Source organism: Haliaeetus albicilla, chromosome 13 (genome assembly GCF_947461875.1).
Source record: "Haliaeetus albicilla chromosome 13, bHalAlb1.1, whole genome shotgun sequence".
Taxonomy (NCBI): Eukaryota; Metazoa; Chordata; class Aves; order Accipitriformes; family Accipitridae; genus Haliaeetus; species Haliaeetus albicilla.
The window spans coordinates 26,929,464-26,954,648 of record NC_091495.1 but is presented as its reverse complement, the minus strand read 5'-3'; the positions used below and the strand labels follow the sequence as shown (position 1 = coordinate 26,954,648).

General features: G+C 44.2%; 3 long non-coding RNA genes across 3 annotated transcripts; all 3 read right to left on the bottom strand.

Moving 5' to 3' along the window:
• Positions 1-8,532: 8,532 nt before the first annotated feature.
• LOC138688639 (uncharacterized) lies at positions 8,533-11,392 on the bottom strand. The gene is made up of 3 exons (XR_011327522.1): positions 11,055-11,392; positions 9,589-9,705; positions 8,533-8,618 (listed from the first exon to the last, which is right to left on the bottom strand). It is a non-coding gene; the product is annotated as an uncharacterized lncRNA (long non-coding RNA).
• Positions 11,393-12,165: 773 nt separating this feature from the next.
• Positions 12,166-14,768, bottom strand: LOC138688640 (uncharacterized). The gene is made up of 3 exons (XR_011327523.1): positions 14,645-14,768; positions 13,135-13,388; positions 12,166-12,211 (listed from the first exon to the last, which is right to left on the bottom strand). It is a non-coding gene; the product is annotated as an uncharacterized lncRNA (long non-coding RNA).
• Positions 14,769-21,077: 6,309 nt separating this feature from the next.
• LOC138688847 (uncharacterized) lies at positions 21,078-24,700 on the bottom strand. The gene is made up of 3 exons (XR_011327653.1): positions 24,333-24,700; positions 23,196-23,266; positions 21,078-21,891 (listed from the first exon to the last, which is right to left on the bottom strand). It is a non-coding gene; the product is annotated as an uncharacterized lncRNA (long non-coding RNA).
• Between the last annotated feature and the right edge of the window lie 485 nt (positions 24,701-25,185).

Here is a 25,185-nt window from a genome sequence, read left to right as displayed (position 1 = left end):
GGAAACAGGGAAGCTAAGGTCAAGCAGCTTCCTAGACTCTGAAGACATGAAGCAGTTCAGACACCCAAAACTGTATCATTTTCTAAAATGACAGAAGAAGACGTGAAACATTTAAATTCTAATAGGTTTAAATTGTAGGCTGCTCAAATACTGTATTATAATGCAGTGGTAATCCTTGAGAAGGATAACGCACAGCTATGCACAGACGTGCGATTATTAAGTAGCAGCTTATTTCAGCTGGTGTTGTGATACTTCTTTCAGGTGAAATGACCCTTCACAAAATTTTACTTTTGTCTTTTTGGTTTTTTTTCTTTGTTTGTTTTTTTTTTAATGTGTTTTTTTAAACACATTCAAAAGTAGCTTTCCCTTCTAGGCAAAATCATTACATTCAAAGCAATTTCTACACATTGGAATACACATATGATATGTCCATCTTTTTCTGAAAACGGGTTTCAGACAAGGAAACACACCAGATACTACTTACGGTGGCAAACAAAACTCCAAACCCAGCTTCTTGACCCTAATTCTGAAATTTGTCTTACAAACTTTCAAAAGAAACCCCTGCTCAAATGCATAACAAGTCTCTCAATGGTATGGCCACAATTCAGCAAAGGTTATTAAAACACGTCTTGATTGCCCAAGCTATTTCCAAACCGGAGCTGACATCAGAACATCCCATTTAAGAGTCTACGTCAGGCTTGCAAAATAAGCAGTCTATGGGCTAGGGCAGCTTGCCAAGAAACTTATTTTAGCTACCACACTGTGCAGAAGTGTTATTTGCCTTAACGCATTTCCACAAATCTGGTGAACGATCCAGTAGACAGGAAGATGAGGGCAGTGAGAAGACCGCTCTCCCCTTCCTACTAATGGCTCCACTGTGTGACGACTAGCTAGCTAATCGTTTAGCTTAGATCCTGCCTGGGTGAAGAGGGGCTGTTCATCACAAAGGCTCCGTCTCTCATGAAACTCTTCAGATGAGAGAGAAAGGTTGGTGCACTGCAAATGGAAAACCTGTGACGAGGGGGGTGCAGTCACTATGGTGGGACAAAGCAGAGAGAAGATAGTGGGTGTCATGAGATAAAGGCAATTCAGGCATTGCAGCAACAAGGGGGCAGTCTAAGCAGAGTAAATTGGGCTACGAGGCTACAGAGGTGAAGATCTGCTTTGAGAGGCTGCAGGAAAGCCTACTGATGAAGGGAAGATGAGGGGGAGCGGTGATGAAGTTGTCGGGCAGAGCTGACGAGAGTAATTGTTTACCACAGCCCAATTCCTTGGAAGCAAGTGATCACGTCTAGTGCAGCAAGCTGATGTTTGCAACAGCTCGCATCCGAGTGAGACACCCCCATAGTCAGCTACTGCACTGAACATAATGCTTTGAGAAACCGATGGGGTGAAGGTTGTTGTGAGGGAAAGATGCTTTATGGTGCGCATGACCAGCACTGCCTGCACGCTTCCTTGTGCGTATCTGTGGCACGGAATTAAGAGATGGGTCTCTCAACGCAGATCTCTTAGTGCTGCCCCCACTCAAACTCGCTAGTTTGGATTGAAGAATACTGTAACTTCTGCTAACTCAAGTCAACACCTGCATTTCAATGCAACTTGCAAATAACAGGAAAATCAGATTATCATGTCTTGTAGCCTCTACAGCCCTGTCAGACAAGATGGATGTACTTCCCCCTTGATTCCCTGATATGCACTCACCTGACTCAAACTGGATGGCTGGACATCAACGCATGTTGGAGACAGCAAGCCAGCTACAAGACACCTGTTGTAGCTATCATGAATGGCTTCACTTATTAAAGGACCACGTTTCTTTAAAAAATTCAAGGCCTGAAACATTAATCAAAAACTACGGATTAAGACAGCAGTATTATTCAGTCACTAAGGTTCTGAATAATCGCTAAGAGAAATAATACAAATGTTCACTTAAGTTGTTAGAAAGCTTGCATCAGTAAGCACTACTATGTAGAGTCTTAAAGACGGCAGCCAAACTAACCGCTACGGTTTATAAAAAATATCCTGTAAAACAAAAGGTCAGCCCTTGCAATGCTTAATTAAGTATTCTCTAGCTTCTCTGTCAATACACAGACCTCTTTTTACCCTGAACACTGACACAAAATATATTCTATCTAAGCTAAAGCTAGCACACAACTTTAAATCACGCTTTGGAAGACCCTTTCTGTGCTTGTTTGTGCAGAAGTTGATTTATGTTGGAAACACTTAGTGAGCTGAAATTTAATTCAAAATTATTTGTCACAGGCTGTGCAGTGGCTTGGAACTTTTAATTCGGCCAAGTGCGGGAGAAAAAAAAAAATCATTTCTTCTCAAACAGTTAAGTAATATTTCATTTTCTCCATTCTGCCCCCCTTTTTCAAGTTAATCAGGCATCAAAACCCTAACTCAAGACTATGGAGGCAGTTCCACTGATGGGTAATGCAGAAGTAACAGCCTTCCCCAACTTCCACAACATTTTTGTTCTTGCTCCTACAGCAACGTTGTATTCCGCTCTAGACATTCAATCCCTCAGCGTGCTTCAACAGGAGACAGTGGTAGTTTTACAGTCCCAAGAGTGGACCTAAAATGTTACCATTTGCGTAAAACTGGCAGGACACAATTGCAATCATGCGTGTGGATGGGCAGGATGGGCGTAAAATGGTCTCCGACACTGAAAGCAGTGCAATAGAAAACATAGGAAAGGTTCATCTCTTGCCATTCTCAATAAAGATACAGTAAAAGATCACCTCCTTCTGGAAGCCGATGCAAGTCATACGAACAACTCCGGAGTTCAGCAAGCACGTACCATCTGCAGAGACAATGAACGTTTGACAGCCTTCCATACTCTCGCACTTAGCTTATGACCAGTTTACGTTTTGTAAATAGCAGTATCCGGAAAGCTGTCACTGAGTACCCATTTTCTTCATCAGATCACTTCCAAACTTATTTTTTTGAAAATAATTACTGCGTGTAGAAATTTTATCTCTAGTGCTATCGAGGTGCTCTGCTCTGAGCTTCAGTTCAACCTCATTTCATTTGATGACCATCACCACTTCACAGGCTACATTACAAAAGCACCAAACCCCAAAACTCAGCAGACTGTCAGATATGTGTCACAGTATTAAACACCTTGCTAGTACAACGTAATCAAGGGTTGGGCTTGTGGGCGTTTGGGGCTTTTTGGTTTTGGATGGGTTTTGAGTGACAAACAATGAACAGGAGAACCAATAAATGGCATTTGACCTCACTTTAAGCTTATCACTACCAAAAGCAGTGAAATACCTACCAAAATTGTAGGAGCTTGGATGAAAAAACTGCTCAGGTGGTGGATGAGAAAGAGCAACTCCCCGACTTAGACTCCGCTCGTGTACCAGAATATCCAAAATGGGGTTTGGAGAAGTCATGCTTATTACAGCATCCAGTGACCACAACGCAAAATAGGGGCAATCATGAAGGAGTTCTTCTGGCCTGAAAGCAAGCAAGTGCATAAGCTAAACACCGACTTTCAAATGATTGATTTGCAGGGATATTGAAAACAACTTAATAAAAATATACCTTAGTGAATCTGGCATTTGAGCATGATACCAGCGATTAATGTCAAATACACCCAAGTAAGCAGATGCTTTTCCCTGACCACATGTATTCACTTGCCAGCTGAAGAGTGATACACTGGTGTCAGGCGATATTACTGTAAAAGACAAGACATTGTTTCTTGTTTGTAGAAAATAACGCTATAGCTGATATGTTTAAAACACCACTTCCTATTTTGGCTTAATTCTGTTATATCACTCACGAAGCACAACACTCACTGAGAACAACAAAAAAAATTTACGGAATAGCAAACATCTCTGTGACAGGTTTCAGTCATACTGCCCCTTCTTCTTGTATCACTCAGCAGGCACTACTAATTTCCAGATTGGACTCAATTACAGGTTTTAAGAATAGCTCCTTTCCAGCACATTCAGAATGAACGAACACAATTATCACACAAAATAAATACAAAAACCCCAAACCCAACAAACGGGAAATTGGAATAAAGATTTTAACATAAAACATTCACAACGTTATACTCCAGTTCTCTCAATAAGTGGAATGGTTTGTCCTCTCTGGGGAGAACGCATTCTCCAGATGTAAGCAAAGGATGTGGTATATCATTTACCCTAGCAGAGTAAGGAAGAAGGCGACAGTTTGTTTGTTTGTTTGGCAAAATGTTTCTCTGTTCTCTGCTGAATTCATCATTACGTTTAGGGATCCTCACACACTTTACTATGTTTCATTGTGAACATCTGTGCCGCTTCCGTTTTGTAGCTGCTGCAAGTGCCTTTGAAGATACCAATTATTTTCATAATTCAGAAGACAGCTTCATTGCTAGCCTCAACCCACATCCAACAGCAGCTCATGTGTGCCTAGAACTTAACTCGAACACATTCTGAATAAAAGCTAATTAGAAACCATCAGAGAAATTACAGGTATTTCTCCATGCCTCATGCTTCATAAAAAGGAGACAGAAAGGGGGTTTGCTGTTCTTATTTTGGTTTGGTTGGGTTTTTTTTTTTCGGCTGTGGTGGAGTGGTGGTGTGTGTTTGTTTTTAACAAGCTTTTAGGAGGCACTCTCCTCAGAAACGTGACACAAGTGGAGAAAATCCAACGGTGTTTTTGTTAGATTTTGACACACTGTTGATAGAGGATGGCATCACAAAAGAGATGCAAGTTGCCGCTTCAGGACTAAGTCAAAGATGGTAAACAGAAGTAGCCTAGAAAGATCATGCAAGTGTCTTCTTTGTAAACATCATACATCAGTAAAGGCCAGTAAGAAGAGAGGGAAGGTGAATAATGCAGTCAAAACAAAGGGCCATGGAAGTTATCACTGCAGCAGGCTCAGAAATATGGTCAGAGCATAAGTGAATTTGTAAACCCAGAGACGGACATTTAATTATTGCAAGATAATGAAAGACATCGTAAGAGTTGTAACTGTGTATATGGACAAGGAAAGCTATTGCTTTAAGAACCTGCAGGTGTAGGAACCTATTAGATTTAGAGAGGAAGAAATGGACAGGCAGATCGTAGAATCATAGAGTTGCTTAGGTTGGAAAAGACCTTTGTGTTCATCGAGCCCAACCCTAAACCCAACTGCCAAGTCCACCACCAAACCACGGCCCTAAGCGCCACGTCTCCCTGTCTTTTAAATACCTCCAGGGATGGCGACTCAACCCCGGGCAGCCTGTTCCAATGCTTCGTAACACAGTCAGTGAAGAAATTTTTCCTAATATCCAACCTGAACCTCCCCAGGCGCAACTTGAGGCCATTTCCTCTCGTCCTATCACTTGCTACCTGGGAGAAGAGACCAACACTACACCTCGCTACAGCCTCCTTTCAGGTACTTGTGGGGAGCGGTAAGGTCTCCCCTCAGCCTCCTTTTCTCCAGGCTAAACAACCCCAGTTCCCTCAGCCACCCCCGTAAGACTTGTTCTCCAGACCCTTCACCAGCTCTGTTGCCCTTCTTTGGATGCGCTCCAGCACCTCAATGTCTTTCTTGTAGCGAGGGGCCCAAAGCCAGGCAGCTTTCCAGCCACTCTTTCCCAAGCCTGTAGTGTTGCATGGGGTTCTTGTGACCCAAGAGCAGGACCTGGCGCTTAGCCTTGATGAACCTCATACAGTTGGCCTTGGCCCATTGAGCCAGCCTGGCCAGATCCCTCCACAGAGCCTCTGTAGACCCTCAAGCAGATCAACACTCCCACCCAACTTGGTGTCATCTGCAAACTTACTGAGGGTGCACTCAATCCCCTCGTCCAGATCATTGACGGAGATATTAAACAGAACTGGCCCCAATACCGAGCCCTGGGGAACACCACTTGTGACCGGCCACCAGCTGGATGCAGATGCAGATGCAGACATAGGTTGGAACAGGGAAAGAAAAATTCAGGTAACACTCCTAAGCCATGGGGAGCATCATCTTACTGTTCAAAGACGACAGCTGGAGGAATAAAATGACTGACAAGCTTCATGCAGGTGACCCCACCATACATCGCTATAGCATGTCAGCAAGCATAAAATACAACTTATTTTTTCCGTTAAAGAAGTCCCCTATAACTTAAGCACCCATTTTTTCTTTTTACATAAGCCCAACAAGCTAGTCTGTAAAGGTATTCAAGACTCACAGACTGGGGTACAGAACAGCATTCATTGCTTAGATTCCAAAACTACTTATTTTAGAATAACCAAACAGGGACATTAGAACAAACCTGCATTAACGCTATCCTCTCCGTCGACACGTTTGGGAAGTTTTTCTACAGTCTGACAGCTAAGTAATTTAATATCGCTGGCCTGCCCGCTCAAGGGAAAGACTCCACCTGCGAGACCTAAACTGTATCTTTCGACACAGTATTCCAGACCCTGGGGAAAAAATAAAAGGAGAGAGAAAAGGCCATTTTGAGATAAAAACATACATTATAGCTAAATATAAAAGAATGTATATATGTATAATATAATATGCATATAATATAATATGCATATTGTACCGTATATTTCCCATGAGCTTACTTCTGATGGCAAATAGAAACTACATCTGACATGCAAGAGAATGAAGCGTCAAATAGTAACGGGCTTTGCACATTTTCAGAATTTAGCATTTCCCTAGCTAAAATTTGCTCTGAAGTATGCACAGTTCATTCTACTTTGTCAAGCAACTTTGGAAATAACAGACATGTGCAGAGTAGATAGGAAAAATCTAAACCATCTCTTTGAAACACTAGCATGAAGCCTAAGCAAAGAATCCCATTTTTATTACAGAAGGAATAATCACCAAACACAGTTTATAATAAAAGATGTCCTGAACAGGTCCACCATGCCAAAAGACCCTTTCATCAGATAAAGGACTACAACTCCAGATGTCCTGAACAGGTCCACCATGCCAAAAGACCCTTTCGTCAGATAAAGTACTACAGCTCCATCAACCTCTTGGAGACAAATTTTCACCGCTAGAAATTTCAACTTTTATTCATCTGTGAAGAGCCAGTCCGCCCGCAAAGTTAGGGCTGAGGGGAAGGGAAAAAAGATATCAAATGACTCCTGCCTAAGACAACTTCTGAAGCAAAACAGCGTATTTTAAATTCTCCGCTGGGGCAAGCAAATCTAAGTTAAGGAACTCCACTGCGTGGAAGATGTTAAATAATGACTTTATTGACCCATAAAATCTGAAGACAGTTTTCAAATGAGATGCACTCGTCAGACTCTGATGTGGACGTGGAGGCTGTATACTCTATCCACCTGCAAGCATCATGTAGGACAAATGTAAAGGTGCGCTCCATGACCATGGCTGGATGCACTAGATTTCAAGCTTTCTTTCAAGCTTCTGTGAACTCTCTTCAACGAACAAGGGTCAACAGCAGATTCCTCCTCCTTTACTCCAATTTGGCCCGGCAACTGGGAACAACTCTTAAATTTTCTGCCACGGAAGACAGACGAGAAACTTGACTCAGCCAGTCACGCAGGCAGACAGTCATGTAGGACTGACCAATCTGTGACTACAGGGAAGTATTCCGACACTCCCAGTGTCCTCTGCAGAACACAGATCCTGTACTAATGCTTCTTCTGGGTTTTTTTCCGGGGGGTGGGAGTTGTTTGGGGGGTTTTTTGGCAGTAGGTGTTAGCAAGTCTTGGTATGAAGCTACATGTGGGAGTGGCTCATCTGGAAGCTAGCTGAAGAACCTGACTTTTCCCCCCAGAGGTCCAGCTGTTTAGTTCTCTCTTCAACTACCTTGTGAGATTGGTTCCTGTTTCAACCTTGCACAACGCTCATCACAGGAACGCAGGAACAGCAGGGGAGCAAAATATCTCAACGGCAGAGACTGGTGCCTGACACCTCTTAGAAGCCTGTGAATGTATTACTGGTTGCACTGTCTGTAGAGGGTTAAAAGTCTTACACTAACGACACCACAGCTTTCTCAGGTCACAAACGCAAACCACATTATTTAATCACTTTGTGTGCTTTTTTTAAAACTGGAAATTTTAGTAGACCCATTTTTCAAAGCTGCTGAAACATTTCAACCCTCTGAGGTGAAATCTGACACTCGTCGCACCTTTTTCAGGAAAATAAGATGGCCAAGACAAAGCATTGCCAAATAGTAAAAGGTCCCCCATTTTAACATTAAAGCGTTGAGACAGAACAAAGTAGCCACGCAAGGAATGGATATCGACGACTGGGTTTTCTTCCAAAGCAGCACACAGTACAAGGTATTGTCTTTGCCACCGCTAAGACTGTAGCTACAAATAACTTTTTTTAAAAGAGGATAAAGCAAAGCAGAAGTTCAAAAGTGAAACTGGAGAACGATTAAAGCATCTTTCTCCTGTCGACCTGCCAAAGTGCTTAGAGCACTACAAGAGATGCAGCAGTATAAAACATGCCCAAGAAGACTCAGCAAAAGATTGGGTTTTCGGTCACCTCTGAATTTTGATGGTAAAAATCACCCCTGACAACTTAACTGATACTCACATAGACAAAATCACTATTTTCATCTTTTCACATACGTGCACGCCTTACCTCATACATGACTTGTCCTGGGGCCAAGCGTTTTCTGTCACCAAATGCTAACTGCAACAGATGTAAACTCACGACGTCACCTTCACTGGAAAAGGTAGAAATTATGACATTTGATTACAAAGCTGCTTTAGAGGCCTTGTTATCATTTTACTAGATCTAGACTGATGTTTTCTTGCTGAAAAGTAAAACACCACTTCCCAAACCATCAGATAACTGGTCACGTGCAGCCGCTACAACACAAAGGAGGACATTTGGACACTAACAGCTTCAGGGGCAAATGCTAACCATACAGTTTGAAAGCTTTAATATGTTGTATGGACTACAAATTGTTGCTTTAAAGTCAAACTTAAAAAGGCTGCCACTCTGTGAACGGCTGAGCTGATTAAATAGCTTGCTGATGCTGAAAGAGAGAGATCTTTCTCCCCTTCCCTTCCCTTCCTTTCCCTTCCCTTCCCACCCCATCAAAGTTCCAGCCCCTCTCTTGCATACACACACTGCACCCTTCCACATACTGATTCGGGTCATTAGCCCAGCAGGAAACCATTGACTTTGCTGCTGAACAGTGATCGGTCTCTGCCACTGCCAGGTGAGCTGACCTGGCTCACAAAAGCTCCAAAGACGGCGCAAGTTGGCACAAGGTAATCCGCAATACTGTCACCTCCCTCCTTTAGGGGCAGCCGGCTGTCATATCGGCACGTTTAGCGCTCGAGATCTGCAGCCCCAAGTACTTTTAATGGTATTTTAATACCACGGTGCGAGTACCAAACAAATGGTGAAGCAGTCCTCAAGAAACAAAGGAAATCGTTTAAGAATGCAAGCACAAAAATACAGCCACTGTTGCTTTGCCTTCTTTCAGAAGGTAGGCACTAGTAGGTCCCTCTTCACATCTGTTAAATCCTGTAAAAATTGCAGTGTAAGCTTAACACCTTCCACACCTGAGAGAATCTCCTGCACAGCTACATAAACAAAACAAATATACATGTATCAACGGTATGTGAACAAAGATACAAAAAAATTTAAATGCAGTCAGTGGCTTATAGTAACTTTTTATTCACCTGTCTTGTGTAGACTGAACAGCCCACAAGTAGCAACAATTGCGAGGATCATTCTCAGGCTCCTGAAAAGTAACAGCATAGACAGGAATCCTTCCTCCTTCAAGCTGAGAGTGGTGCCTACGTGGTTGGGGGAAAAAAAAAAAAAAAAAAAAAAAAAAAGAAAGAAAAAATGAAAAAAAAAAAGGAAAAGGGGAAAAGAGAGAAAAATAAAAACCTGTGAGCCTACGATGGGCCCTAACTGTTTGTAGAAGGGTAGAAGCATCTTCTGAGAAAAAAGCTTATCTTTCCATGCTTATCCTCAAAGTACAGAAGGTCATACTTCCATCTCAGACAAGTGAGTCAGGGAAGCGACTACTTTTTATGCAACAGTCAAGAGCTGAGGAAATTACTGTCCATCAAATGCAATAACCTGGGGTTATATCCTCCTCCGCCTAGGGAGGAAGAACAGAAATGATTACTTCAGCTGCCAGGCAAAAGATTGTTCCTCCTGTTCCAGCCGACTTCAATATTGAACTTAAAATGCAGCCTATCTTCTGAACAAATTTAAGACAGTGCCAAACCACAAGTACTTGCTCATTTCTTTACTCGGATGCTACGTAAAGCATTTTTCCTCCAGACTTCTGAACCTTACGTGTACCTTCACAATCTATTCTTGCCACCCAGTTAGTCCTCCACTGCCTATTTATGCATCCAACAGTTTCTGGTGAGTCACTGCAGGTTTGCTTAAGCCAATCCCTATCTGAATTTGGTCACATATTTCACGTGTGATTGCCCTTTGGCAGATATAAAATCGTCTCTTAATTTTTCTATTGCTTCTAGATTTACATGCCCCTTATCCTCGTCTCCAAGTGTTCCAAGCAAATTTTCATTCACACGCAACGTTGCCTCGGAATGGGTCAGTCCCCTGTTTTGGACAAGGCTGACATGTAGGAAAGAGTATCTTTTCAGGCACGGATCAGCTATTGATTTTTCGTGTCTCACTAGTTTCATCCTGGACACTTTAAAGAATATTATCACCAAACCCACATTATTAACATACGTAAGCTTCTCAATCTATGCCCTAACTGCAGTAGCTGGTTCTGAAAAATCATTCCTAAAATCTGGTTCATCAAAACACACACATTTCCTGGCTTCACTGAACACTACTGATCGGACAAAGCGTCTTATAAAAATGAGCTCTATCGCATCCTAAACTGCTTGACGTAACCCAAAGAAGCATGCTTTCCACAATCCCTCGAGCCACAGGCACAAGAAGGAAAACAATCCTAGTCCACTGGGGAGAAGGCAGTCCACTTAATCCACGTATGACTTTTCATAGTTATTTCAGAAGAGGATTTCTAAACATTCCAAGACTATACCCAAAATTTCAGTCCCTAAAAAAGTTCTCTTTCATGAACATGCTTCCGTAAGCAAACAATTGAGACCCCTGCACCTCCGGGCATGGCCAGGTGTAAAGGCCTACTTACTCCCTCTTCAAAGTTTTCATATTCCACAGTGACAGGCAGCCATCTGAAAAACCCACAACGAGCTGATTGCTTCTGCTTATGTAGTACAGCGTTGATATTGCTGTTCCTGAAGGATTTTGTAGTTGAAAGCAGAGATGTCTCCCTTCTCTGGTCACAGCTTCTCTTCTTTGTGGAACTTCAGCAGGAATTCTAGTGACAACTTCTAGACCTACACACACAAAACCACGCCATGAATTAATGTGTCAGGCCATTTAGGCTGCATTTTGAACACTGACGTGACAACACGTCTCATCCAATTCTACCGGCCCAGGCAAAATACCCATTTATGCAACGCTTTCTTTTGTATGTTTCCAAAGAACAGAAGAACTCTCTGATCGGACAGGTGTTCTCACTCGTATTTTAAAACCAGGTAAAAGCGTAACCTTCGTAGACAAATTCTTCCTGGACTCTGTAAATCAAGCGTTTGGGCCTCATGATGAAGCTGTCTGAAGCGACACCAACTCCTGAAGCCACTCTTGTAATAGCCAAAACAGCGTATGCAATCCGAATATGCAAATTAGAGATTTCAGTCATCCAAATGCACGGTTTTTGACAAGTCGGATTCATTTTAACAAGCAAGCCTAAAATTTGCCCCAAGTCAATTCACAGAAGCAGAAGAACATTCCCAAGAAATAGGGCGCCTCTGACACAACTTCCTCTCAGGCAGCTGCACTGACTCACGTGGTAAAATTCCTACACCTCACTGGCAAGCATCATAGTGACATACGGATCTTGGTGGCAGGGGGGCATTTATAACATTAGGAGGAGTATTAAGCCACTCCCATTTTTAATCAGGTCAGGACTATACCAAGTCAAACCGCCATCTGTAACCAGCAGTCAGAAATGCCTGCACGCTAGTGTCTTCCAAGTGGGATGCATATTGTTTATACACAAGTTTTCTTACTCTCAAATTCAAGTTTAAAAACTGCAGGCTTACCCGATGCTTCTATTTCATTCTGACTGCAAGAGAAATCATCCAAACAAAGGTCCACCAGAAGCAGATGACCAACATCTGTAGCCACTGCTGCCACTCCAAAGAGCCATCGCAGACTCTGATGTAGGTGCCGAGTGTTCACGCTGGGTCCTCCGTGATTAGTTATGGGTTCTATAGCAGTTACCTACAGGAAAACTGCAAGCTAGCATTTAAGCTGTTTGACAAGCTAAACAGAAATCATTCAAAAGTGAAGCCGGAATTAGCACATCAGAAACAAGAAAGTAAATACAGAGGACCACAAGACTTAAAAGCAAAGCATTGTTTCCAGTTATATCAAGAAAAAAACAATATAGTGAATCTTGATGTTCTATTAACTTGCACTGATTCTTGTTCACATTAAGATAATGAGACTAGGGGACATTACATCATCGGACTTCCTGGCTTATAGAAGACAGAAAAAAATGAGTAACATTCCACCAGCCTCTCCCATCTACACAAACACAATATTCAATAAGCAGAGATTCAAGGACTGCAGGTTGAAAGTCAATCTTTCAACAATCCGTCAGGTAACTCCCTAACGGCTCTTCTTTCCTACCCTAAGTCAACATAAAAATCTGTTCTGCTCTAAAGCCACCTGCTTGCTAGTCTGAGATTCAGGGGAATGTGTCTAAGTCATTTACAGCACAACTACGGAAGTTTCAGGTATTTTAAAGACAGTATTTCTAACGTATATAGAAACCAAGCATTTCCGAAATGTACGTTACAGACACTGGGAACAGCGGGGGTTTTTTTTCTTTTTCACTCTGGCCAATAAAAGATAGTTCTCAATGCCTTTTTGTGGCAGTGGAGAATTAGGTAACTATGTGCTCTACCATAAACCCAGAAAACTTGTTTTACGATCAGTAAGCTCAAAAGATAACGGTACCGTTAAGCCCAAGAGTTTGCACCAGGGCTCTCTTGACTGGATACTCTGAAGTGACAGTCTGCACTAATGCAAGATAGAAAAAATACCGCCTACAAAGAGACGCTCCAAAGCTTCTCCTGAAACAGGATTACGCAGCACCTGACAACGCAAAAGCTTCGTTCCTCCGATTAAAGTGGACGTACCCTTCCTGGGAGAACAACTGCTTTAACCACTCTCGATATTCCAAGGTCGTACAGACAGAGAACACTTCCCTCTGCTTCTTCCAACCCAACCAGCAGTCCCGTTCTCTTCTGCCAGGAAAAATCCTTTACCACACGAATGGTGGGAGGCTGTTTCTTTACTCCACGGAAACGGTAAGCAGAGCGCCGCTCTCCCGTCACAGAGCTCACTACCTCCAGTTGAGGACCACACGCCAACCATGCCAAGCCATTTCTCCCTGTAAGAGAAAAGAAAGCTGACTAAAGCAAATTTCCAATACAAGACTGAAAACAACTGAAAAATCACAGCCACTGCCCCTTTCCTTCAATAAAAGTACCCAAAAGGGAAGACTGACTTCCCTAGTTGTGGTCAATTATTCAAAATCACCCATGGAGATCCTCCAGCACCACCTCTCAATATCAACAACCTTATTCTTTTGCATTTCTACTTGTCATTCCCGCACCGAAGGATTTTGACTGTTTGGGATGAAGATGACAACATATCGATCTAGAGTCTTCATCCCATATTCAGCTTGTTTTGGCTAGAAATCGTCTAAATACACACGGGAATACGAGTCTTAAAGCACACTTCAAAGATAACAAATCTAAACCAATTCATTTCTAGTTTATTAATTTTACTTGACACACGCCTACTTGGGGCAGGGATTTGGACGGCAGCAAGAAATTATCGTCAAATGGGCACTGCATGAGTAAATCTAATCTTTTACACGGGCTGACGACAGAAAGAATTTAACACATTTTGTTTCACTGAACAAACTCGGAGGAAGTATTAACTCAATTACTGCACTTTCAGTCAGGTAGATGGATTCCACCTGGTCTAACAGAGCCTAGACAACCAGATAGGCACCCAGCTAGCTCTACTTGCGGATCACCTAGGAAGTCAACTACCTAATCTGCTTAGCCACTTTCAGCAGCTCTCCCTGGGTACTCATCTGCACCCTGTTAAATACGTCGGAAATATGGCTGCAGCGCTTAACAGTGTTATCCTCTTCCTTTGCTGTTTGTATTCAGACTAGGAAAAGAAAAAGCGGGGGGGGGAGGGGCGCGCCTCTGTAACGTTGTAGAAGAAGAACTAGTTCGGCATGTGGTGTTATGATGGTCGTAGAGCTTGAGCTGGTACAAATAAATAGGGCCCAAAACAACACTGTTACTTTTTTGAAAACTGCCTTTTATTTAATTAAAAATTGAGTGAGCACGACATTGAGGAAGGCCCGCTGACTCAGCATGCTTAACTAAATTATTTTAATAGCACAAGACTGGTGAAGGTTGCTGTAATTTCAAAGTTTAACTATACTAGTTTTAAGGGTTTACTATTAGCATTTGTAATAGTTAAAACTTCCTTCCTGTTCTCTCGAAACCTGATGCATCTTAACAGCACCAGCCTGACACAGTCGATACTGTGACCCTGTGCTTCAGGTAACCTCCAGGCAATAAGAACTTCAGACCGAGACCAAATTTAAAGCAGAATGCTCACCTCCAGAAAACTTCCCGCTCAGCACAGAACCTAGGGTTATCTCATCTTCCCCAAGTGCCTGAGTAGTCACCTCTGGAAACTGCAGCAGACTGCTCGTTACCTGAGCTGATAGGTCTCGCATTCTTCACTGTAAATAAAGAAAAAAAATGCAAAAACAGACTCATGTCAGCCATAACTGAGATGTGCTTTTTGAGATTGACAGAAGTTTCATCAGTATGCCGCAAGTAATCTCCTATACAGCTCCTGTAGCTCTTTTCCTTCAAAAAATGCCACTCAGGACAGTTTTTGATCTCACAGCAGAGCAAAAGGAGAATCCCTTTACTTTTCGAATGCCTATGAGATCACCAACAAAAAGTGACACAGGGGTACTGATAAGGTCAATAACAGGAAAAAAAACCAATACACCGAGTTCAAGTCTACTCAGACAGGTTAGTAAGATGTGATGTGAGAAAAAGCATATTTCAATTAGCACTGCAGTAAGAGGTATGAGTTTCCATTTGTCCTTGCTCTTGATTTTGTACCTCATTATTTATTGCCAATTGTCTTCTAGTAGATTTCGGGCATCATTTGTGTCTCGTTCACTTCTTGTGTGTTTATTTTGAACTTTAAGGAATACTACATTCTTAACTACCTTCACTCTCAAACTCTTCCAGAAAATGTACTGTTGATGTTTCCACATGACAAGCGATACAGACTTTCATAGCTCATCAGCTGGAAAGTAGTTTTCCATACACTTATCACCTGAACATAACACAGCACCTTAAAACACGGATTCTTTTCTACACTTAAATCCCCATATTCCTTATTCCAGTCCTTTCCTTCCTATTGCCAGTCCTTATCACATCTCTGCACTATTTTACAAAAACTTTGAGGCCTTTCAGTTTCCACACCTCTATCGGTGCTCCACAGACAGTTCACGTTTCACTATGTCAAGACAGATTTTTGGGGGGGGAACTTAAAAGCTCAGGTGACTTACAAGATTGAATAGGAGGCTAAATAAGAGATATTCCACACACGTGGAAATACAAACTACTTTAGCTCACTACGTTTTGCAAGTTCTATGGGTTATTGAAAAAGCCTCCGGAAGACAAGACAGGTTCAAGCATCTCTTCAAATAGCACTGCTTTCTCCATGGAGTCTCAGAAGGAAGATATTCTACGTAGCTCGCCATTCCTGGGCGTTACACATGCTGACCAACTCGGGCATCAAACAGAACCCTTACCCTACGCCACAAACCAGTACAGCCAGCCACTTCAATGGGCACACAAAGCCTATTGCATTAACTGTAGCACACATGTTCTCCCGCAAACAAAGTTTTATGGTTGCTTCTTCCAGCGTGCACTAATAACCTATTTTCCTTACGGCACAGGAGGTTACAGCTAGTTCTGAAGACCAGACTCTGGGAGCAACACAAAGTTACTAAAGGGAAACGCTTATAAATAATACCATTTACACAAATTGTACTTCTGTGGAGAAAGGTCATGCTCTAAAGCCTGGGCATTGGAATCTACTATTTTTCAGGTCACAAGCACTCTACCTGAGAACATGTTCCAGTATCTTCTGCCAGCATGAAAACAACGAGCGCGTGAAACACAGGCAGTGTAAGCCAGGGTCCCGCACTAAGCGCAAGTCAACCTTCGGAAAAAAAGGTTGCCGATGGCAAAGCCAGTATTGCAGGACGCTGCTGCAGCCGGCCAGCCTGACCGCCCTGCCAGCATTCACAACTAGCACAGGTCAAGTTCCAAGTGGGACAACTCATTTGCAGTAGTTTTCTCGCGTTTGCTTTTTGGTACTTGTCATCCTTTCACAGTGACAGCGGGAGGAACTTTTGCACTGCATCCAGGGGCTCCAGAGAGTAAAAAGCCCCGCAGTTTGACCAGCCTTCCGGCTCAGTTTAATTGTAATGATTTAATCAATATGTTTTATCAGTAACCCATAATACCAAATACAAATACAGATCTATTGGGTTGGTGAATAGCATCTCTCAAAGGCCTTCAACGTCCAGCTGTTTTGATAGGTGCCTTCAGCAATACCGTGATGCTGAATAAGAAAGGAGGAATGACCAGAGAAGATTATCACGGGAAGAAATTTCAGAAGAGGAAGAACAAGAGTCACCCTGCGTCACCCTGCCTTTGCCACTGCCTACCTGGACAGGCCAAGAGCACAGAACTTTGCGTGGCCAAATTGCACATCAAATTTTAAGATACTCTACTGGGGAGAGTTGAGCGTAAAAACAAACCGCTCGCCACCCCAAACTCCCCACCAAATCAGAAAGAATTCTTCTCTGGTGGAAAGCTCACACCTTGACACAGTGTACTCCTGCCTACAGTACACATCAAATGTGCTTATCAGGCCCATACCACCGCTAAGAACCACCAAATACGTAACACTCCAACGCCCGGACCATTCATGCAACTTTAAATTTAATTCCGCTGCAGTTATTAACTGCGTAGAAAAGCACGTGAAAACGCTAGACCATCAGGCATGCCCAGGTTTCCGCCAGCACGCCAACGGGCGTTTGAAACATTTTGTTCCTAGACATCTGGCTTGGCAATATAGAACTAGGAAGATAAACTCCACAATAAAGCCTGAACTGTATATACAGTGACCTGGCTATTAGGATGTTTTACTTGCATCATTCTGCTAAGTTAAACCAAGGATTACTGGCAAATCCACACAGTGGGAAAATAGTTAGATAGAACTAGTTAAAGGTGTGAAGCCTCTCCTTTAAGAGAGATATCCAACACTAACTGCATTTCTGCTCTCTTTGAAAACAACTACAGTCACATTCCTCCTTCTGTCTGGTAGGAAACAGATCAGTGTAAAACGCCACAGGCCTACTCCATGTTCAGGAGGAAGCCAGAATCCAACCTCCCCGCTGTATCCTACACCAAAGTGGTCTGTGCACAAGTTGCCAAAATTACCGTTCTTCTTCACCCTTGCTACTTATGACCTCTAAACGCCATGAACTGTTCCCAAAGAAAGGAACGTGCCACAAGTCATAGACTGATGACAGATTTCTGGATTAAAAATCCCAAGGGAAAAAAAAAAAAAAAGAGAAATTACATATTCAAGTGGAATCACATACAGCCAAGTCAGAGTTCTGCGATGTCAGTTCTGACTGACGGTAGTCCAGGAAAATCAAAGGCCAACAATGTTACAGGCTTACTGAAGAAAAAGCTAAAAATACGCTCAGTCGCAGCTGAAGATACGGTTTCACAAAACACGTTGCCTTCACTGCCGCCGGAAGAGAGGCCTTGCTGCCGCCTCCCATCTCTCCATCTGCTCCTTTGTTCTACTGCTGTATTCCTGTGGCTTACCTGGCACTGACTTGAGCACTTTTTAGAGCACTTTACGAGCCAGGTTAACTGCCTAAGCAGACGGGAAACGAACCCAGAAAAGTAGATAGTTTTCCACCAGCTTAGAGAGTTAAACCGGCTGGCAGAGAGAACTAGCAAGCATGAAAGTTGGCACAAGGAAGGAGGCAGGACAGTGCGTTGCGAAGAAGGAGAGGGAATTTGTCCGTCTCCATTTTGTGGCAGTCAGCCGTTATGCTAGCTCATACACGTGTGAAACTACACACGCGGTTTGCAAGGAGAGCTGCAGAGCCCTTTCCTTTTAGAAAGGACACCACCCGAGACACAGTCAGTCAACTTTTAACTCCCTCGTGCACGTAGAGACTCACTGTCTCACTGAGAAAGGCTGCAGCTGACGGGCGTCATTCATTCAGCCAGATGTGGAAGCTAAAGCGATTTCAGGGAGCTGCTACCTGGTGATCAGAGAACGGACAACAGTGTGTGACACGATTCAGGTCACATTCTCCAAGGAAACAGGACAAAGAGTGGGAAGAAGCCAAAGAAGAAGAAATGGAAGAAAAACTAAGTCCTTTTGAGAAAACCAGCATCCACTTTGTTGAATAACAGGTAAAGATGACAATGGCAGAATTTTTTGAATTATTGTTAACGACTGGTTCAATGACATTTTCCCCAGAAAAGCAGGAGGCAGCTCACAAGCGCTGGAGGAGCAGTGGATGGAAAAGACACTTTCTGCACCTTAGTAGTCGGGTTCAGTGAATTTGCGCTTTGCCATATTTTACTCTTGCCGAAAGAAGATTTAGTGAGCGAGTTAGCAGGTGACTTTGTGAGTACCACCGGGTCATTTCTTTCCCACTTAGGCAGAAACACCCCCCCACCCCGACGCTTTAGGCAACCACCCTACATTTAATCCAAAGCCTAAGTTCTAGTCTAAAAAGCCACTAGCATAACAGAGACGGTCTGTATCGGAACTCCACAGCCAGGCTTATTTCGCTCAAGTGCAGCCTACAGATTCTCTTGCAGAGTTTGTGCGGATGCTCCACAAGCCCAAACCTACAGCAGAAGGTGAGGAGAAGGAAGAATTTCAGCTCTCTAGCCCAACAACCCCCAACAGCTAAGACCATAGATTTGACTTCCCTTCAAATGAAAACACAAACAAAACCAACACAGCTCAGAATTTGACACTGCAGCCAGTTTACCCAGCCACCTCCTATGGCTATTCTCTAACACAACCATACTTTCATTCAAGAGTCGCAGCCCCTGTCTAACGTGGCTAAGCTAGCAAAAGTTCCGAAAGTCCCTTCTGAACTTACGCTCTTTTTGCATTGCTTGGCGTACCTGGACAGACAGACATAGGTGCTAAGTGTCTCAGTACAGAACACGCGCGCAGCCTTCCTAAGAGAGGGAGACAGCAGCTGACATTTCCAGCATACCACACCGGTGTGCCGTCGCCCCGGTGCTCGCCCCTCCCAGCACAAGTTCTAGAATCACAGAATCACGAGGAAGAGAACTTCCAGAAGTTCTCTTCTGGAAGAAGGCGGCCTTCCAGAATCACTGGAGGTCATCTGGTCCAAGCCCCTGCTCAGGCAGGGTCACCTAGAGCAGCCTGCCCAGCACCACGTCCAGACGGCTTCTGAGCATCCAGCTCTGAAACGTACTTGGACAAACAGCAACCTGACAAGCTGAACCGCAAAAACATTGGCAACACGTGCAACAGGCCCAGGCTTTTGGTGACTCTCTCCTACCAATTTAAGTATTCTCTCCACCACACAGGTGAAAAAATACCACACCAGCAAAGGCTTGTCGCCATTACTTCTCTAAAACTGTATCCAACAGCTTGCTAGGGAGAAGACACAAAACTAATAGAAGCCCGATTAAGTTCATTTCACCGTCTTAAAAAAGCACACCCCAGGCAAATCAATGCAGGAAAACGAGCCGATGCAGTAAGTGGATGAGGAGCTGTCCTCAGCAGAACAGGGTACTGTCCTGTGTGCCCAAACACCTGTGACAGCTGCCAGCCAAGACTGATGCCATCATCCAGACCGATGGGCCTAAGGCGGCACTTGAACTACCACGTTTAGCCGTACACCCTACACGGGGTTCAGCATTCCCGACAGAATTCAGCCCCTGAATTTCCCCTAGTTTTACCAAACACCATCAGCAAGCAATTACTAGAGCTGAAGGACTGACTCCACGCTTCCTTCTACTGGCAGAAGCTCCAGACCTCGAGTCAGGAAGAAATCAAGCACTTCTGTTTAAGTCAGCAACTTTGCTGCGTGATGCAGGCTTCATGCAAAAATCAAGAGACCCCCACAAAACGCGCGGGATTCCTGTAAAGCTCTGCTCTCCCCATTAAACCCAGCCCTCTTCCCGCAATCAATCGCCGCTCTATGCAGAGAGCCAATTTCCCAGCTCCTCTGTTTGGCAGTTACCCATGTTGAAGCAATAAAATGGTCTGTGAAAAGCAGCTGGGAGGGGAGCAGCGTATGGCCTTTCAGTGAAGGTGTGCCTTGAACGACTTATTCATCAAGTCACCATCAGGCCCCTTCTTTCCCAGAGCAGCCCGTCATGCACTCCTTGGCTCTTACGCACCGCCACAGCCTCCTACTGAAATGCTTCTGGCTGGCTAAATAAGTCATGTGAACATTGGTTGCTTTCAGAAACATGCCCAAAACTGAAAGGGGACGGAGGGGGTGTTGGGGTTTGGGGATTTGGTTTTTTGGGTTTTGGTTTGGTTTTTTTTTCTTTCAGAAAGTGCAAAGAACACATCTGCCCCAAGTTCTAGGGTGTTCATCTCATGACTGGTTTTAAAGTGAAAACCTCTGGTTCTCCCTGTCAAGGACTTTGAGGCGACCCAAGCCTGAGCTGCTTTGACATGGCTCGGTACATTCACTGGCATCTTTTATTTCAGTCATGATTTCTCACAACTACAAAATGAAACCAAGAAACCGTAAGGTACTTAGAAGTAGACAGAATATTCTGTTATCTGAGCTCACGAGAGATTTGCTATTATATTGTGGACCCGTAACCCAGGCCTACGTTATTGCCAGTTTACCCTGGCTGAAAAGCCCCTGGAGGGTCTCGTCGGGGCATTGTGGGCACAGAAGTGTGTGAGCAACGAGTCTTAAAGATGACAAGAAGGGGAAAAGATCAGAAGCAGAAGAGCAGAGGTTAAGGTATCTGGCCGCGATGCCCATTACTGGGAAACTCGCCTGAGCCACTGCAGCGTGCTGGTGCTCCCACTCCTTCTGGGCTTCCTCCAGCCAGGACTCCCACGTCGCCTGCGTGCTCCAGATCTGCCACTTGTTCTCAGCCAGCAAAACCCACACCTCTTGTGAACAGCAAGACAGCTTTAACCAGGGTACCTATGTGTAAAATATCAAACCCCGTGAGAGACGAGGACCAGCAGCGAGGAAGCCATGCAGTGGGAGGCGGTCTGGCCTCTTGCAGAGCAAGCCCTTCCAACCCAAACCTCCTGGGGACCGTATGGCACGCGGGGACACAAACCCACCTCGCTGCGGAACAGCCGAGATGTTTGTTGCTGCTGTCAGCATCCTGAACTGGAAACGAAAGCTGCCATCTTCCTTGTCCTCGTCTAACCAGAAGGTGATCAACAAAACACGGTGCCCAGAGCGTGCACAGGAGCCGACCCCGGCGAATCCTCCTCAGCTCCATTCCCACCATACTTCTTCAGTGTTACAGATTACCAAAAATGCCTCCTGATAATGTTTTGGGAAGTCAAAGTCTGCTTGCTATTCATAGCTGTATTTATGCTGAAATACGTACGTGTTCCATCGGCTATTGGTCGCCCTGTGCTCCCGAGCCCAGCCAGTCTGGACAACAGTTTGTTATTTTCAGCCTGCGGTTGGTTCTCTTAGAAGCTTCTCACTGGGACTTGCATTTACCACTGCTTTGTTCCTGACCCGTTCTGTCCTTTTAAATACGAAAATACATAAAAGACACAAAAGAAGCTGTTACCCAGACAATCCCAGCAAACGACAACGTTTCCAATCAAACCTGACTTTGGGGTTTGTTTTGTTTTGCTCTTTTCCCTGTTCGGAAATAGCCCATGTAGCTCTGGAACTTCACAAGCGAACAAGTCTCACAGCCACTTTGCTCCTTCGGTGGAAACATCTGATGCCCTCTCTTGTACCGCTACCAGCAATCACAGCCTGGTTTGGTTTCGCCCCTGCCAGCCCACGAAAACCCTTCTCTTCTCCAGCTAACCCTAACTTGCAGCAATGTAGCCATAGCCGCTCTGCCTCTAGTATGCGGGGCACTATGGGATGGGATACTGCAAAACCACACCTCACCCACTGTAAGTGTGGGTACGGCAGGTAGGCAGGCAAAGGACAACTCCAGCTGCCCCTGCACGGAGCTGGCTCAGGCGTGGGGAGTTTGCTGGTCTGCGTTCATATCGGCACGTGAAAGCAGTTCAGCTCTCTGCAGGACTGAACTGCTGCCGGAGACATTAAATCTTCTGCTCCTGACACCTGCGAACAGCCAGGCTGCTGCGGCTACAAGGTCACCGAGCCATCATCCGCTTTGGGATAACGGACTGGGGTGTAAGTGCCTGACCTCTTTTTACGGGAGAGGGAATAAGAAGGCATTAGTGCTGGAGTCCCAGCAAAAGCCTGACTGAAAGGACTGCAAAGAGAGCGGTTTTCAGTCCTGAGGCCCAGGAAGCGCAGGAGGAGAGCAAAGGGGAGCAGAGAGGGAACCTTCTCCTCCAGAAGGAGCTGACGGACTGGGAAAGTGGCCGGGAAAGCAAGCTGCTCCTGGGCAGGAAGGAAGAGCTCTGTGTGGCACTATCGCTGGGATCTGGGATTGGGAAGCAGAGACGACAAATGCCTGGCAGCAGGCATCACTTCTATGTTCTACCTTTCAACCACGGTTGGGCTGTGGGACCCCAAACTACAGCTTAGTTTTAGAGGTGCTGTGTTACTGGGAGAGAAAGGGCAGGAAAGAAGCTCAGTTAAGTCACACATATGAGGGAGACCTGGAATCCTCAGGAAATACACTTACCTCTGTCGTACAACTTAGCTGTAAAAACATATGCCGTTTGTTAATAAGGGTAAAGAATAAGCTCTTCGTGTGCCGCCCCTGCCTATGGGCAGATTCACCCTTTCTTCCTTCTGAGCTGTCAGTCCCGTTGAACTGGTATCTTCTGTCATTTTGCCCAGCACCTGACCGCAATGTGCACCAAGACCAGAAAGGGAAAACTTATGAAAGCGTACCTTTCAGCATATCGTAAGGTTGACAAAGTTTCTTCGTAACAGATGTCTGCTGGACTCAACGGCCGCAATCTCTAAGCATATGAAAAGTATTAACTGACATTAGATTTTGAAGGAGGCTTTTTAAAATAGTTTTAAACACTACCAAAACACAGACAGGGATTAACGTGGAAAGATAGACCGCTAACTCCTCAAATAGAAAAGGAGAACCCAGGTGTCTTAGCAATCTGGCCATAAATTAACTCTTTCTAACACTTGTGCCAGAAGAGAAATGAGACAGAAAGAAAGATGAGAAGATAGAGGTGGTTTTTGCAAAAATTAATACTGAAGGCGCTCGAGTCCTGCTAACTCTGCCTTAATGCTAGCACCAACGCAAAAAAAAAAAAAAAAAAAAAAAAAAAGGCGCAAAACCACTTTGATGGTATTTGTACAAGTAGCAATTGAAGAATCTGTCCTTCAATTTGAATTACGCAAGTTAGCATCTGAAGAAACCCAGGTAAGCTGTTTTGAGAGTATCAGCATTTACAGTCAACCTTTTCACATGTGCACATTTTCTGTTCATATTCTTCCACCTTTCATTTAATTGCACTTCCTTTAAAAAAAATACCTCTTCAAAGACGCTGGAGCATACAGATAATTCACCTGAGACAAGGAAGAACCTAGGGGAGTTTCATCTCATTTAGGAATGCAACCTCTGGTGCACAGCACAAACGATAATCTCAGAAGTCAGGGAAAAAAGGACTTGTTTCATAACGCAGCCTAGTTTTAGGTAGGTAAAGAACGCGGGTTTTATATAAAACAGGTGCTTCTGAGTTTTATAGCTACATTTACCTATCTGTCGATAAATTTTTACAGATATGCAGAAAACTCTTTCAGAAGAAACGGAGGTTGTATCTCTAACGTAGACAGAGATATCTATTTTGTGCCAGCCACATTTCTGTTCCAAAAACAGAAGTGCTCTCCATTGGAGTAACGCGTTTAGTAGTGGCTAGAAGCTTTTGACCAGCAGAAGGGTTCTCCCCTTTATGTTGCACAGGAAGCAAGCTTAGCTTTTAAACTACACTCACTTTCACCAATGTCAGAGCCGCACAATTCTATTTCAATGGGCAAAGCCGGTTATAAATTCAAGAGTCAATTTACCATGATGGTCCTGCTCTTTCCCCCCTGGGCAGACTGCAGGAGTCTCGTCAGGACCAAGTCCCTGTATGGGATATGCACCGCTCTCTTTCCTGTAGCAACCTCAGCCAGAGCACTAAGGGAAAATAAAGTGAAAAGTAGAAGCATGACTATGAAAAGCAAATCTGGGGGGCCGGCGGCGGGGAAGAGCCTACCAGATTAGAACCTTCCGTATATTCATGCTTAGGCACGTGCTTCAGTATGTTCGTGCTTATGGACGTCTCAGGCTTTATTCATTTAAGTAACTTCATTAGCCAGACGGCAAGGAATCCTGAACGGAGGGAAAACTATTTTTCACCTGCAGGAATTTAATTTTTACTTCACAGGAAAGGATTATTTTTTTTTAAAAAAAGAGGAAGAAAAACACCCGGTGACATTTCCTAACGTGGTTAGACTTAGATTTACCCACCCGCCTTCCTTCAACCTGTCTCCTTCAGATCCTTCAGAGGATTTTTGCCTTTCGCTTCCTGCCAAGTCCGCCAGATTTATAACTGGCTGTTTGGCGATTGCTTCATCGAGAAAAATCTGTTAAGATACGGTATCAACAGCAGGAAAAATCACCAAATCCGTCGCTCAGACATTATGAAGTAAGATACAGAAAACGATACTCTGCGGAAACGCAGAGGAAATAGGTTGCGACAGTTACCGCTCTTGGAACACCTGACCTAGGAAGAATTGCTTTCAATACGAGACCCACGAAGGCGTGCCTCAAAGCAAACGACCGACCGTCTCTCAGGATTAAGCAGCAGACAAAGCCGCTCATCCCCTGCACCCGCAGAAAGGGGGTGCGGAAGCACCGCTGGCTCCCAACCTCCCC